We start from the raw sequence: 14036 nt of genomic DNA on the forward strand, positions 1-14036 counted from the left end.
AGAACACCCTGCTCTGGTTGTTGCAATCTTTCTGTTTGGCCTTTGAAGGAGTGAAGCAGCCCTTTCACACATCTTCTGTGGAGGTGTGAAGAAGATGAGCCCTACCAGCCTATTTTAAGTCCAGTGTCTTTGAGAGAGAGGAGGCTTTCTGGAGTTGGGAAGGAGAGCTGCAGACTTTGCCCTGAGCTTGTGTTTTGTACCTAATGATATTGAATGGGTCTTCAAACAGGGCTGTGCAGAAGCTGTAAGATGGTTTCCCTCCCCACCACTATTTTCATAAGCTGGTTGTTTACTATGAGATCAAACATGTTACTCATTTGTGTCATACCATCTCAGCTATGACTCCTTTGAAGTGAAGAGGTTTACAAAGGTCATGCACAGTAGTCTGTAGCCTCCACTTTCTTCAGGAGCCTGAGTAATCTGCAGTTACAGGGATAAGATGCCTGATAATTCTCCCTCCAAAAAGACAGGGTAAAAGCATGCAGAGCCTGCCTAGCGCTGATAGCATTTTTACACGTTGAATCGTTGAAGCTGAGGAAGCTGCAGCTGCCAAAAAAATGGGAACATTTTTAAATTAAGACACCACACAGGCCCAGGAAAATTCTGATTTAGCAAATGAAATGAGGACAAACAGCAAAAGAGATGTACTTCATCACTGATTTTAGCAGCTAACTTTCCCTCAAGGGTGCATCAGGCTTCTTTTTTATTTTCTAATCGACTCTCCTGCTGGGTGTAGAAGCGGGAGAGATGCAAGACCTCAGTCATCCATTCAAATCTGGTTCACACCATAGGTGTGCAGGGGAAGATCAGTCCCATCACTCTGATCCTTGTTTTGCCATAAAAAGACAAGATTTCAGCACTCTTCCCCTTCTGTATTCAGGCAGAGTGGCATCTCCTTTTACACTTCCTCCTGCTTCCATGTAGCTGGTGCTTTTGAATTCTCCAGAGCACAGTGTATGACTGAGCTGCTGAGAGTTATCACAGGGGACTGGTACTACAATGAAAAAGTGGCCAAGGCATACAGTTATTCAGCTATATTTATCCTGATGGGAAGGGAAGTGGAAGTAATGAGGAGAGGTATGTTGGCGGAACTGAGCAGCAGGAAAGACACGACATTTCAAAGGAGGGAAAATGCAAATGAGAATCTACTGAAGGCTAGTTAAAGGGAAGGGAAGACAGGGCTGAACAGAGGAGGAGTGTATGTATCCAGCAGAAAGAGTGCTGTGGTGCTGTGCTCTGTGCTTTTGCATAGCTTTCCCATCAACAAAGAATTGAAAAGAGTATATAGGTTTCTTTTTCACGTACAGCTTTCTAATTCACTCAACCATACCATTCCTTTCCACCTCAAATAAGCAAGAGAGTACAAGAAGACCAAAATAAATGAGAAAATAAGAAAGACACACTCTTTCACACTGTTAGGATCATCAGACTAAATGTATCATTTCTGCAGCTCCACAGAAGGCAATGAAGCTGAAATTACTTCTTCATGTATGGATTACAGTATTGCACAGTGATTTTTAGGCATCCATAAAATGCAGTGTAAATAGTTTATGCTTAGTCCTAAGGGTGAGGTGCTTTGTTTGTTTACTTCTATTAGATCATGGTTATTCTGAAAATTTGAGGAAATATCAGACTGAAAAATTTAGTACAAATGAGGGAATTATTTTGGAAAAAAAAAAAAAAAAAGTGGAAAAGATCCGCAGAGTGATAAAATGAAAGTTTAAAAGTACCTCCATTTGAAGAAAATGGGAAAAATAGTTTAGAAGTACACAGTAGAATAGTGCAAGCCCAGGCAGAACAGGAAGAACAAAAAAAGTTTTTATACCCATTTTATTTGTTCAAGACAGGAGAAAATCAGAGAGACATGAAAGGCAGAAGAGACATCATGCCAGACAACTTTCTGATAGATAATGGGAAATCCAAACTTGCTATCTTGTGTTCTTTCTTAGCTTATGTCTGACATCCATCTGCTAGGTTTTGTTGTACATCACACCTACATGGATTCAGTTCTTAGATTTTCTTCCTGAAGGAATAAAAAAAGTCCATTGGGGTGGAGGACAAATAGAAGTCAGTAATCTTTAATATAGAACAGATTTCATATTCAGGTTGTTTCATATAAAGTAATAAAAACAAATCAAAAACAGCAAAAAAATTGATTAGCAGGATAGAAACATAAACATTGAACACAATAATAACAGATTTAAATTAAACACAAGTGTGTAAGGAGGCTAAACCTTTCAGTCACAATCTGTTGTGTTAGTGTAGATACACAGACTGAAAAATTCTGTGTTGTCTGGTTCTTAAGGAATAAATGTCACTTTGTGTCCTCTGACTGCATCTGAAGTCAATAAATCCATCTGCTGCCTTTCACGCATGTAGAATGCGTTTTCATCCCCTTTGAGCCATGTTTGTTGGCCAGCTTGCTATAAATAAATTACCTGCACGACAAATTCATATCCTCGAATTTCAGCCATTAATTTAAGTATGCATATTGCAATCTCTCCCAGATACAGGAGGAAAGGGGAGCACAAACAGCAGTAGTCCTAAGGTGCTTCCCTTGCCATTATAGTTTGTCAAGTGTTTTAAAATATTTTAAAATATTTGACAAATAATAAATAAAGACAATAGATAATTTCAACAACAGCAGTCTATTTTAATTTCTTTTTTGTGATACCTTCTCTCAGAGTTCTTGGTAGCACCTCTGCAGACTGAGGGAAATATGGAGAATAGCATACATCTCCTTCCATTAAATTAATGCAACACCTTTATTTCATTATAATATGTTAACTTGTTAAAACTCATCATCTTCATGCTACACAATAAATCACTCCTTGATGCAACACAGTACTGTGTTGTCACCAGCTCACCTAGAAGACAAATTCCACATAAATTATTTTCTACCCTTTGTTGCTTTCCCTTGCCAAATTTTCCCTTTAAAGATAATGTCTATGAGATGTTAATTGACATATTGTTTGGAAAAATTCTGAAGAGACTTCTTTGATTGAATCAGTCTTAACATACTAAATTATTTTTTATCCTTTCCTGTTTGCATTTTTCTTTTGATACAAATAATATTTTCTCCCTTTTTTTCATAGAAACTTGAATTTCATTCAAATTTTGAAGAAATTCAAGCAAACCAGTTGTCAATAAAGAGTGTCCCATCTCATTAAAGACCAAAACCAAACAGAATTAGTGGTCTTTAATATTTCTCCCACATGTAGTAGGTTTGCTTTTCATCACTTGATGTGGGCATGATTTCTTTTTTAGAATAACACTATTGCTAAGACACACATACAACTCCCCTCTTGACTTGCTGAATTTCTAACTTATGTTTTATATCAGGTTGTTTGGCATAGAAGCAGACTGTAGAGAGAATATTTTTAAGAGAAAAAGTGCTCTTCTCAGTCAGAAGTACAAGGACAGTCTGGGTAAACTTGTGCTGCATGACTGAAGTTTTGTCTCTTTGTTTGCATTTTTGGTGAGAACTGAAATATCCTCCACAAGAAATTGTGGATCTCGAGGGAGAAGAGAAGGGAAGAGACTGCAAGCTACTATTCACCAGGATGTTACAAAAATAACTTTCATGTGTCAAGTGGTGCAGTGTAGGTGGTGCAATTTGGCATCATCTTGCATCACTACTTGTCTATCACCACACTTTTAAAAACTATCCCTGTCCTTGGCATGGTGTTCACACACAAAGTGATTTCACTTTTTACTTTCCTGCAAAATAAATCCACATTTCAAAACAATAGAAGCAGCCCAGGATAGGACTAACTAATCTTTACAAAATTTGTATACTTATATATATATATATATATATATATATACACATATAAAATGAGATTTCCAAGTTTTTATTTCATAGGCACGGAGAGGGAGAGAAGTTTCTATTTTAATAACCTAAAGAATGAGTTTGCAAATCTTTGCAATAAGGATTTAAAGAGAACCCATGCAGTAATACAGAACTGAATTTGGAGGTTTAAATTAGATTATTCCCAGAATTGGCTATTTTACAACCTACTCCAGAAAGCTGTAGGCAAAAAGCTCTCATGGAGCTTTGTCTTTCCATGACTGGTGTAGCAATATGGGCTCTGGTTACCCAAGCAACTGATCAACAACTTCACCTTGGCTGTAAATGAAATGTTGGGAAGAGATTTAAAAAAGGAAACAGGAAGCAGGGAGATAATTTGAATAGAAAAAAAAAAAATGCCTAGGATCATGAGCAGGCAAGTAGTTTTAGTTTTTTTGTCATTACAAGAAAAAGGACTGGATTCTTACAACATGACAGTATAAAGTGGTATTTAAAGAGGTGCCAAGAGAGTTTCAAAACCCTTACCTATTGAGTCTTACTGAAAATGGCACGTTCAATTTATATAGAGGATAAAGGGAATATTTTATACAAAACAAAACATGCAGACATGAAGACTCTTCTGGCAGTAGGGAAGCTTTTAACCTGAGAAGGTCTAGATTGGTTATCTGGGGCACAGCATACTACTGTGAAAATACATAATATTTATTTTAAAACTACTGGAGTAAAACCTAGAGGTTTTCAACCTTATAATAGTGACTCTCTGATTCAAAGAGACTGGATATACACAATATATTTATTTGAATGTTATCGAAGTTACAAAGATTAGGGATATAATTCTCTTCTTGTTTTTCATTCTATTTTGTTTCCAGTCCAAAATTTCTGGATTGATTTTTTAAACCCTTTTACAGCAGTAAAGTCCATAGGAAACTGTCTTTTACCTTGCACTGTAGAGCTCCTTTCACCACTAGGTTTGAGAGGTGCGATCCTAGGAAGAACAAGTTCAGTATGAATCCAACTCTCCAACACTCTAAGGAGACTAGAATGGGAAACAAGACAATAACTGAGCAGGTGTGTTGCTTGCACTTGAGGGCCACGCAGGACCAGAGGCTGGTGAGGGGCTTGGAACACAAGCCCTGTGAGGAATGACTGAGGGAGCTGGGGGTGTTTAGCCTGGAGAAAAAGAGACTCAGGGGTGACCTTATCACTCTCTGCAACTTCCTGAAAGGTGGTTGTAGTGAGGTGGGGGTTGGTCTCCTTCTTCAGGCAGCAACTGACAGAACGAGAGGTCACAGTCTCAAGCTGTGTCAAGGGAAATATAGGTTGGATATTAGGAAAAGGTTTTTCACCAAACGAATCATAAAGTTCTGGAATGGCCTGTCTGGGGAGGTGGTGGAGTCACCATCTTGGATGTGTTTAAAAAAAGATTGGATATGGCACTTGGTGCCATGGTTATTTGAGGTGTTAGGGCATAGGTTGGACTTGATGATCTTTAAGGTCTCTTGTAACCTAGTCATTCTGTGAGTTCTGTGAACTGCAAATAGTGTGGGATGAAGTCTTTAAACTAAAAGCTCACAAAGCAAGTGTGGATACGTGTGCATATTCTATAACGCATCTGATCTGGTACCTCTAGGCATGATAACTGAGAATTTAGAGGAATAAAAAATTAAGATAATAATCAGTGGTTTAAAACTCCACTGATAGAAAGGTGCCTTATCTTTAAAGGGTTGCTTCAGGTCCTAAAGGGATTTGCTTTATTCTCAACTATCATCACTAAATCCAAAGCAAGCAAGCATACTGTAATATAACTGTTTCCAGATGATATAAATTTTGCAGGAATAGCAAATACTGCACAATATAGGTGTCTGAGCCCTCTCAGCTATTTGATAAGCTAACTATGAAAGTTTTAGGGCAGTCATGTGCTAAACAATATTTTGAAGAAAGACGGAAAGCATCTGAGGTCGTGGAAGCTAGAGACTGAACATATGCTCTCAGCCTGATCCTCTTAGTAAGGGTGAACACAATCTTTGCTGTACAATAGGAAACCGTATCATCTCTGACATTGGTGCCACATAGCAGCCAGCATTGACACTGGCCTGAACACTGTGAATGTCCACTAGACTCGCAAAAAAAGAATCAAAAGGTTACAAGACAATTGGAATTATTTGTTCCATCATCGAAGTTAGCCTTAATTTCGGATCATTGGAATTCCTGGCACATTTCTGTGTAGGAAGAAAGACTCCTTTCCAACTAAATCACTATTCCATGTACTGAGAATTAGAAACTGTGATCAAGATACATCAAACATTTTGTTAGGCAACACTTTAAAATTGAGTGCACTGTATTGTTATTATTTTACAGCAATGCCTGTTTTTTACTCTCTTGACCAATATAGGATCCTGCTATAAGCTTTTCTTTTTCTTGTGGGAAGTAGAAGAGCCAAGGGGCTCTTTTCTGATATTTGTGTTTTGGCTACAGTTAATGGAAAAGGATCTTCTCGTGTCCCCAGTGAGGAGGAAAGCTGTGACAAAAAGGTGGGGCCTGTTCCTGAAAAGAGTGCTTACACGTTTCTTTCCACTTTCATTAATCCAATTATTTTAGTACGTGTACCCGCAGACACATAACCTCAGACTAAGGATTATCCTGTGAAGGTTTATGCACAAATTTGACCTGATGCACTGCAAATTCAGAGACAAGATGTTCTTGCTGAGTATCATCAACCAATTGTTAGTTCTTTGACCCAAAACTTCCCACTGTCTCTCTGTAGAACCTAGAATTCTGTTGGAAATACTGGTATTAACATTAAAAAGTTTACAATATCTCAAATTAGCCTTGTCCCTTCTGTGAAGATTAATTCAGAAGTTTTCTTGGGGTTTTGGGGGTTTTATTTTCAAACTAAGCACTGAGGGCAAAAACTCTCCTCCTCTGAAGAACCCAAAGCATGGACCTGACTTATGCAGATTGTCTGCTCTGAAACTGAGGAAACCTCAATGCACGGACACAAAGTATTGTCAGCTGAGAGCTCATTAGCAGAATCGTCTCTCCTTTTTAACTCTGCTTAATTCTATCACTGAAATAAGGACAACAGGGTCTATTTTGGGGTTTAAATGTAATTTATTATGTAATTGTTGCTCGGTAAATGAGTTTACATGGGATACAATAATACAGAATTTCAACTGTACTTTAAAGGCTGTCTTGCAAATCACTGTCATGTTTCTACTTGTTTAGGATCGGTGCTGTCAAATATTAACAATATACAGGAAATAAGTCCTTCTTTTTCAGGAAATGCTTGTATCATTGAGTCAGTAAAACTGTTTCAGCTTAAGAGAATCAGATTTAAATACCACTTAGAGACATGCCTAACGTTTATAAAAACAATAAATATTAGTGGTATATTAAGTGTTCGCTTAAATTCACAAGTTAACAGATTAACTACCTCTGTGTTAGTTTTCTTCTTTCCATATACAACATGATATAACAGTTTGATGAAACATTTGCTATTAAACAATTCTGAAAATATTTTCAGGACATGTATGTTCTGTACAATATAGCAGTTTTGGGTCTTGTGCAATACTGCACATAATATATATCTGTATGTTCTTTATATATTATGGGTGTGTATTCCTTGATAGCAGGGGGGAGGAAAAACAAACAAACATAGCTTCTGAGGATAAACAGCATTATTTAATTTTCACCAGCAGAGATAATGTTATTTGGTTTTGAATCCTAAACCACTTTATTTCAAATTTAAATTTATTTAAACTGAAAATATCTGTGGTATCACCAAACTGATGAAACTTCTGATAGTAACTTTATACCTCAAATTGTCTCCTTTTCCTGCCTTGTAACTAGAGACAGGCTATAAGGTGCAGGCTGGATTCTTTATTACAATTCAGTTTTGCTGGAAGGAAGAGGCTAATGGGAATGTCACATTTTTAGTTTCCATCATTAGGTCCACATGCTATTTACTCCAACTGCTTCTTTACTTGTCCATCTTGTTGATTCTGGTCCCATTTTCCACTGACAGTACTCAGGAAATTATATGAAAAAGAAATAAAACATAACAACGATGGATCTACAGCAGCCAGGGAGCTTTATTTATACTCCAGCCACAGTTTGATGATTGGTACAAGCACATTTATTGCTCCAGCAGGTATTTTCCAGATCTAAACCAAAATATTTTGTGTCCTTGTCTTGCTTTGTAGAACCCGAGCAGTAATTTTCCAGACATTATTTCGATTTTGCATTTTTCTGTCATTTTGCTTCTCTCTCTTCCAGATTATTTCACATATTCTGACATAAACCAAGAAAACAACAGATGGCAACTTCATCCAAGTGGGTGTTATCCACTGGGACTGCAAAACAGGAGCTTGTTTTCCAGTAACTTCCTGCCTTTCAGGTTAAAAGTTGCAGATCCTACTGCAGCGCTCTAATGTGAGTCTCAAATGTGAGTTAGGGTTGGATTGTCTTACGCAGAGTTAAGTCTGCTGTTTTCAGTAAGATGAAATGGAGCCCTGCCCTCAATCAAAATTTTGAATCCAACCTCACTGACTAGACTTGGATGTGGGATTTCTAATGTGCAATGCATGAGTAGCAGTGATAATGCAGTCCAGCAGAAGAAACAGAGGTAGTATAAAGAAAAGTAGAATGTTGAGAAGTTGTGTGGTTATGTGGGAAACAAAAAACAGCTGGCAGATTCAATGAGACACATTTTTATTGGATTTCTTTGGATAGAAGTGGACAGTATCTGTATTTTGTCCTGACAAACAAGTAAGGAAAGTTTTCCTTCTGCTCCTCAACAAAAAATATCCTTTTCATCAACAAAGGGAGAGGAGTGCAAAAACTTTGAGCTACGTATGGTGATTAGCTATGAAATGGGGAAGTAAGCATAGAAGCATGAGAAAATTCAGCTCAGGTCAAAGATGAATTTTCAGCTTTTCTTCTTTTGCTGGGCCTTCTCAGCCCACAGCTTAGCCAATACAGCAGGAGACAGCTAATATATGTAATAACTGCTACCAAAGAAAGTGGTATGTATTATTAAAAATAGTGTCAGAACACAGGAAAAAAACTGAGAATACAAAAGCAAAATTAGGGGGTAATCTTTAATTCTAGGATAAGGGGGAACGAGAATACAGGACATGTCTATTGTCACAACTGAAGAAGTTTCAAATGCATTCAAAAAAGAGCAATTCAAATCAGACAAAGATGTAAGTAGTTAGTTAGCTTTACCTGACCTGCCTTTGGGTGAGTAAAGTAACTCATTTGACCTGAGCTAGTGAGGCAAAGTTCCCACTGGAAGGAAACAGATGTTTCAAAGAAACAATTCATCCAAACCGTACCTGCCTTGGGTTAAGAGGAAGTGTCCTTTCAGGATGTCTGTTTTTTTTCTCTGAGTATAAGGTGGACCTTCTGCTGGCTGCTCAAACTTTGGTGACATTTCTATTTGTTCCAGTTAGAGCAACACTAGGCCACCCAGGATATGCACTGCCACCACAGAAAGCATCAATACCTGGTTGAGATGAGGAAGACTTTTGTACTGGGTCCGGGAGGACTGTGGTCAGTGAACCCCAGCCAAAACCTGAAACCCACGCAGCCATTCATTTATCCTCCTCTCACATGAAATGGAATAAACAAGCATCTCTGTAGGTATTGGCACTTGGCCAAGGTCAATTCACCATGTAAAGTGTGACTAACCAACTTTATGTGTTGGTCCATCTTGTACTAAAATCCTTTATTTCACCTACTTGTCAAGGGGACTTTGTATGTTGATCAACCTGTTGAATTAAAAGGTTGCTAAACAATTATTTACAAATCCTGGGATCTATAAAAGCAATCTGAAATATTGCTATCATTAAACATATTTTGCCGTACTCATTTCTTCCATCAAGAAACAGAAAGAATCTAAATTATAGCTATTTCCCATGGGTTTGTTAAAAATGAGAAATCTTTCCAGAACCAATCAATAGGGTTGGTAAAATACAGATGTCAAATTTTTAGTGGCAATCTTTTGCCTAACACACTTGGCAAGAAATTAAAAGTAAATTCCACGTTTCCTGATACTGACAAGGAAGTAATAGAAGTAAAAATGCTGATTTACTTACACACACACGCACAAAAAAAAGTTCACTATGTTTAGTTGTCTAAATAGTTTCCCTGTTTGTTCCAGCTAATTTCTTTGATGATTTCAACTACAATAGTTTCTTCAGTTTGTCTCCCTCTAGTGGATCACCCCTTTTGTGTGTCAGCGGATACTTTATTTTCAATTTTTAATTTTTCCATCACTGGTATTGTGTGGCTATAATATTATTATAATAATTGAATAATCTATACACAGCAATTACTCTATTTCATTCCTGATGACTGCATCATTTAAACTTATATTTCTTCCTATTGCCCCAGGTATCAGCTGTCTGGGCTACAATTCATGCAAAGTATTCTCAATCCTCTTCTCATCCAAAAAAATACAATTATACTGTATTGCTTTTTGGTCATTCTTCTGTCTTCTAGATGAGTTCAGGGACTGGATAAATAGAGGCCTATGTAAAGCAGCCTTTTAAGTGGTCTAAATTAGGAGCTGGTGAAACAAAATAAAGCTAGGCATAGTTAAATCATGTCACAAATATGGAACGCCTTGTCTAAGCCTCTAGCAAGTATCATCTTTCAGCAACATAGATATATTCTATTGTTTGATGAATATAAGACAATAGACAATGTGGCCTAGTCTTATTTTTCAAAGGATCTATATGTAATTTGGGGAAGAATATATTTAATTATAACCAACATAGAATCTGTCTTGGGCTTATTTGTATCATCTGCATTATGATCTTAGTGTTTCTGTGGTGGATCAGAGCCCTTCTGTGTTTAACATCTATAAACCACAGCAAAAAGGCTTATTTCCTGCCTCAAAGATCTTACACTACAAAAGATAGGGAGGCCAAAAAAGTGGACTTGGCAAAGAGAAAGTGGGAATGGAAGAAGCAAATAAGATCTGATAGTTTGAACTGTTGCTGAATATTATTAGTGTTAGCACAGGCTGCCAAACATCTTTGTGACTGCTGTATATTATAGGCAAATAAAAGGTTTCACGTTTACAAACACAGATCTGAAGAAGGAAAATCTCATGACCACTGGTACTGCTATGTCTGAAGGGGCACAACTCTTCCAGAGCAGAAGTTTCATCCTGTGAATATGTTCAAATTATACTGTTGATTTTCTTTCCTTTTGTCCTCAACCCAGATAACACTGCTGTTCAAGTAGGGTATAAAATAGATTCTGTTGTAATTAAGCAATTACCTGCACAATTAAATCTGAAGTTAGATAAGTGGTGTGAGCTCCTATTCATAACTACTTGTGAAGTTACACCCAGATTTATTTGTTCTCTATTCACTGGACTCCCACCTCCCCTTCTTCAAATTCCTTCTAATACTTACGGGAATAATAATTAAGAACAATAGCAAAAAATCTCACTGTCAAGTCCCTACATACTGAGATACTAAGCCACCACATGGGCCTGTTCCCTCACATGGCAGTGAGCTGATTCATCTTGTACCAGCTTAGAGAGTGGAGAGATTAATTCCCACTCCCCTTTTTATGTCTACTTGGGAAGGGATTTCAGGGGTTGATCTGGAATGAAAAATTGCATAAGAGGGCATTAGTACCTTCCTTTCTTACCTACTGTACTCCCTGCTTCCATAGCACACAACAAAGAGGTAATTAGATTGTCAGCCACAGTTTGTGCAATAGAAAACACAGCCAAAGCACTCTCAAGTTTTAACAAAAAAATCCTCTCTCCTGTGAACTTGTGTAATTGTTCTCCTTGGACCGATTCTGCTAACGCCTACCCGCTTGAATAACTGTACTCATTTTCTGAAATCAAAGTATGACTGACTAATTGCATGCAAACTGGCTTAAGCCCTTAAATTCTGAGTTTTTGAAGACAAAACTACATCTGACATGCTTTGTGCTGCTCTTGAACTACTTCAGCACACTATGAAGCAAGGAAATAAAAGTAGAAGTGGAAGCAAGGCTTTTAAGATGTCCTTAAACTGATCTTCAGAAAGAACTAACAATGAACACTGAGAAAATTTGTCAATTAAGAGGAATGTCGTCCCAAGTGTAAACAAAAGCTTCACAATCCCATTTAAGGATTCTTAGAACATTTATCCATTTAGGATATTAGGACAGAAAAAGACCATTGCTGCGAACAGAAAGTGAAAGTTGAGATGGGTTGGGTTGCTCTGTCCTACTCAGACAGATATTATATTTCAATTCTGAAAATACATTCAGAGGAATTTTAGGTATTTTCTTATTTAAGAGGCTCCATTGTGGACTTTAAAAGTGTTTATTTTACCATACAGCCAGTCATAAAACAAAGGAAAAAATCCACCTCCTAGTGTATGAGCTAACAATGTACAGGTTTAATCTCCTCATAATTACCATTTTCACATTTCTTTCACTTGTCATAAATTGAATCTTCCCAGACAGACTGTCTGATAAAAACTATATAGCTAGCTACAGTACTTCAAAGAGGACAAATGAAAGTAAGTTTCATACTCACACACACTGAAAATCTGGTTGACCTAAAAACAAAGAGGTTTTTGTATCTCCTGCCTCTTCTTTTGGAAGCTATCCTTGGTTCATGCAGTTAAGGTCTCTAATTTTCAATTTGAACTGTTTCATCTGAACATAATAGAAAAGTAAAACAAAGAGCTGAAACAACAATCAGATTGTTAGAGGTTTGTCTTTGCCTATTGCATAAAAGATAATGCTGCTGTATTAAAAACACTAAGAGAATTGTAGTGAACTTGGAGTTTCCCTGGAGGACCTGTGTTAAATAGTCTCGTCCTGAGAAAGTAAAGATTGTACTTCACTTCAGATGTAGACTTCAGGAGATGAATGACAAACATTTTCAAGGTCTTTTCTTTTAGAAAGAAAATCCTATCATGGCCACATGAGAGCTGGCTTGGCTTTTTTTTTTTTTTTTTTTTTTTTTTATTTCAAAATTTTTAGGCCATTCTTTAAAAAAAGATTTAACCAATTTTCAGTTTAAAATTCCCAGTAAAAAAAGTAGTGTCATTCATTCCAATTTATATTACACACAAGAGATTATATTAATACAACTCTGTGGGATTTCAAATCTCAGACCGGGTCATTTAGAGCTATTTTAAATCTGCACTTTTATACATGTATAGCTTGTGAAGGTTTTCATTCTGTGTTCATGTAATGCTAACGCAGTCATGACATGCAGGCCACAATGCCTCTTCCCACAGATGACAGCACAGAAGGTACAATTTCATGTACTTTATTTACATTGACAAGGTCAAGGGGTCAGGCTGCTGATTGTGAACTCTCCTGTTAGATGGACCCAGAACATATGCCATCAGGGAATTCATTGGCAGCTCCCTTAAGCAAAGACTTGGAATATAAATGTCTAAGTGGAACAGTTGGGTGCTCACCTCAGTTTTCATCCTGGAGTAAATATTTCACTGTGTGCCACTCACAGTTCTGCCCTGTGGCCAGCAAGATGTGTTGACAATTTCACATAAAAATAATGACTACAGAGAGGTGAAAGGTTCAGAAATGAGGCAATATGTAATGAGGAATGAGGAATGAGGAATATGTAAACCCCATAAAAGGCCTCAGGTTCTACTGCACTAATTTTGTACAGCTAGAGTATGGCAAAGCTGTATTCATTAACAGAAAACATGAGTTTGTGAGATTGCCTCACAGTTTATTGAAACTTCACCTTTGTGATACATGAATTCACCTGTGCTTTACAGGGATGGTGCTGAATTATAGGGGAGCAACATTATTCCTGTCTTCAGGAAATCTGGCATTTTACTGATGATGTTGGGTCAATTGCACATGCCGCCAGTGAAACTTTGGAGGTTATTCTGTGCAATCTTCTAAAGACAGCAAAAGGCCGTCCATTGAGACATAATCATTAGGAAAAGCCAAGTTGTTTATAACTTAAGGAAAAAGGAAACTTACCATTTCAACATGAAAAAAAGATAAAGATTTCAGGTAATCATTGATCAGATTTTGCTTATCTCTTTAACATTTTGTGGCTGCCATTGAGCTGTGGGCTGCATCTGGAAAAGCTTTAGAATATAGGCACATAAGACTGGAGATGGAACTAGTGTATTTTACCCAGATACTACCCATTCATTCTACTAAACAGCTTTGTGTACAGTTGCATAACAGACCAGTTATAAAGTCAAACACTAAA

The sequence above is a fragment of the Vidua chalybeata genome, chromosome 2 (assembly GCF_026979565.1).
Source record: "Vidua chalybeata isolate OUT-0048 chromosome 2, bVidCha1 merged haplotype, whole genome shotgun sequence".
In the NCBI taxonomy this organism is placed as follows: domain Eukaryota; kingdom Metazoa; phylum Chordata; class Aves; order Passeriformes; family Viduidae; genus Vidua; species Vidua chalybeata.